Source organism: Apodemus sylvaticus, chromosome 3, assembly GCF_947179515.1.
Source record: "Apodemus sylvaticus chromosome 3, mApoSyl1.1, whole genome shotgun sequence".
Taxonomy (NCBI): Eukaryota; Metazoa; Chordata; class Mammalia; order Rodentia; family Muridae; genus Apodemus; species Apodemus sylvaticus.
In genome coordinates this window covers 62,249,473-62,252,398 of record NC_067474.1, presented here as the reverse complement: position 1 = coordinate 62,252,398, position 2,926 = coordinate 62,249,473, and the positions used below count along the sequence as shown (strand labels likewise).

Sequence of the window (2,926 nt, the reverse complement as noted above, 5' to 3'; positions counted from 1 at the left end):
CACTTGAAATGTAAATAAAGAATATATCAAATAAAAAAAAAAGATCAGAATAGCTAAAATCAAAAACTCAGGAGAAAACAGGTGCTGGTGAGGATGTGGAGAAAGAGGAACACTCCTCCACTGCTGGTGGGGTTGCAAGCTGGTACTACCACTCAGGAAATCAGTCTGGTGGTTTCTCAGAAAACTGGGAATGATACGTCCAGAGGACTCCGCTATACCACTCCTGGGCATATACCAAGAGGATTCCCCAGCATGTAATAAGGATACATGCTCCACTATGTTCATAGCAGCCCTATTTATAATAGCCAGAAGCTGGAAAAAAACCCAGATATCCTTCAACAGAGGAATGAATACAGAAAATATATACAATGGAGTACTATTCAGCCATTAGAAACATTGAATTCATGAAATTCTTAGACAAATGGATGAAACTGGAGAACATCATCCTAAATGAGGTAACCCAGTCTAAAAAGAACACTCATGTTATGCACTCACTAATAAACAGATATTAGCCTAGAAGCTTAGAATACCCAAGACACAATTCACATATTAAATGATGCCCAAGAATAAGGAAGGAGTGGCCCCTGGTCCTGGAAAGGCTCAGTGCAACAGTATAGGGGAATACCAGGACAGGGAAGTGGGAAGGGGTGGGAACAGGGGGAGGGAAGAGGGCTTATGGGACTTTCAGGGGAGGGGGGATCCAGGAAAGGGAAAATCACTCGAAATGTAAATAAAGAATATATCAAATGAGAGAGAGAGAGAGAGAGAGAGAGAGAGAGAGAGAGTTAACTTCAAAAAAATGAGACAATGAAGACTGGCTAGTTTGCATCAGGTTAACCAAGAAGGCCTTGTTAAGGACACAAACATTTGATCATCTAGCAAAAGAATGAAGAAGGGCCAGTCATGGGCAGATGTAAGGATAGTCCAAGCAGAAAGGACAGCACTTGCTGGAAAGGTGCAGTTTCTAGGAAGCTCCTCTGAGTGTAGAGCTACAGGACAAAAGTGAAGAAAGTCTTACCAACTCTGCACCTTTATCAGCCAGGTCTCCCATGCTTGCTCATGCAGAGCTGCCTCACCTGTGACTCCCACAATGTTCTGGGCCCACACCTGCTCTCCCTGGTTAGGAGAGGTCAGCACTTTTGCTCTCATATGCCTAGGACCAGCCCACCCATGACGCCCTGGTGAGAGGTAGTACTAATTCTGTACAGCCTTTAGACATGAACATGTTCCCAGTGGCAGCCAAGACCAGGGATATTAATCTGTTCTTTAGTGGTAACAGGCCCACTGCTGCAGGGCCATGGACCCATATGTGGCCACTGGTGGTAGCACAGGCCAGGATTCCACCATGGTCCCTGGTGGCATCCCTGGCTACTCACACCCTCGAGTCTCCAGTTCTGCTTCTCTTCATTGTTCCCACATCCTTCTGTTTCTCTTTCTCTCCCATTTCTCCACCACTTACTTGCTCCTCTTAGTGGAACCTGCGATCTCGGAGTGCTTGGTCTCAGGAGTGGTCTTAGAAGTGCTATGAGCCACTCATGCATTATGGTACTGAGTAGAAGTCACCTCAGGCATGGTCTGCCCCATCCCAGGCCTGCACAATGCCAGACTGGTGGTCATCTCAGGCTAGACCCTGGTCTGGGCCCCATGGTACTGGTCTGGTGCTTGTCTTGAGCTCATGCCTTACCTGGACCCTCCCAAATGGTTCCGTGTGAGGGTCTCTGTCTCAGACTCATCCTGCCTGGTGCCCATGGTCCCAGGTTGGGTTCTTCTAGTCTCCATCTTGCTCTCTAACCTGGGAGCCTGTCTGGGCCTGTGTGACATGGAAGTGATGATTGTCTCATGTTTGCTTTTTTCAGGGAGTATGAGGCTATTGATCATTCTGATCAGATCAGAACACTGAACACAGATAGCCTCTCCCCTCCCTGCAATTTACTGATTCAGATGTAATATAGCGGCCATACCTGCAATGCCTCTAGGGACAAGTTCTCTGCTAATTCTGATGGCACCATTATCATATATAGTTCTCATTTATATGAAATGGTTTGGTACATATAATCTATGTCCAACCCAGAATCCTTAAGTAGTTTATAGACTACTTGCTATAATTAGCCCAATGTAAATGTTATGTAAATAATCATTATACTGGTTTGGTTAGGAAATAATTACAAGAAAAAAATCTACACATGCCCAGGATAGCTGAATGTTTTAAAAAACTATTTTCCATATGTGTCTAATTAAATCTACAGATGTAGAGCCAGTGGCCACAAAAATCCAACTGTTCCTAGGTTTAAAAAGAAAAATAATCTGAGCAGAGTGTGCTAAACAGTCTCTCAGGACATTTATTTTGGCACAAGTTTTAAGAAGAATTAGCTGTTCAAAAGCTGGGGAGGTAGAAAGCCAGCTGGAAGGCTCTAGTGGTTGTCTGTTCAAAACAGCCTGAATAAGGACCAAGACTCCTGAGATTGGAAAGGAAGCTATGAGGAAACCGTGGTAGGGCATCATGAAAGCTGAACTCACCGAGTAACTGGGTGGGCAGCAAGAAGGCAATTGAGTTGGAGAAACATGACCAACAACAAGTGGACCCCAACGTGAACAGATTTTCTATTTCGATAAGTGGGTTTTTTCTCAGACCAAATTCCCACTATTAGTCATGTATCTCAAACTCAAGCTAAATATCAGGACCAGACCAAATTGTCTACCCTATCTTCTTGGCACACTGAAAGCAAGAATGATAGGTTCCAGTTATAGGTTGTATCATACAGTGATTTTAAGATCTCTAACTTCAAAGCCACTCACCCACCCTCTAAGACCTTCCACCTCAGGATTTCCCCTGTGGACTGAGATGGGCTTATTTCATTTCCAGATGTGCTAATCTTCACTCCTGAGGCTCTCTCTCTCCCTCACCTGGATTAACCTCGGTGTGAGT

General features: G+C 44.6%; 1 pseudogene; it reads right to left on the bottom strand.

Annotated features, from left to right (window-relative positions):
• Nucleotides 1-1,858: 1,858 nt before the first annotated feature.
• LOC127681983 (uncharacterized) lies at nucleotides 1,859-1,983 on the bottom strand (annotated as a pseudogene).
• Nucleotides 1,984-2,926: the final 943 nt, after the last annotated feature.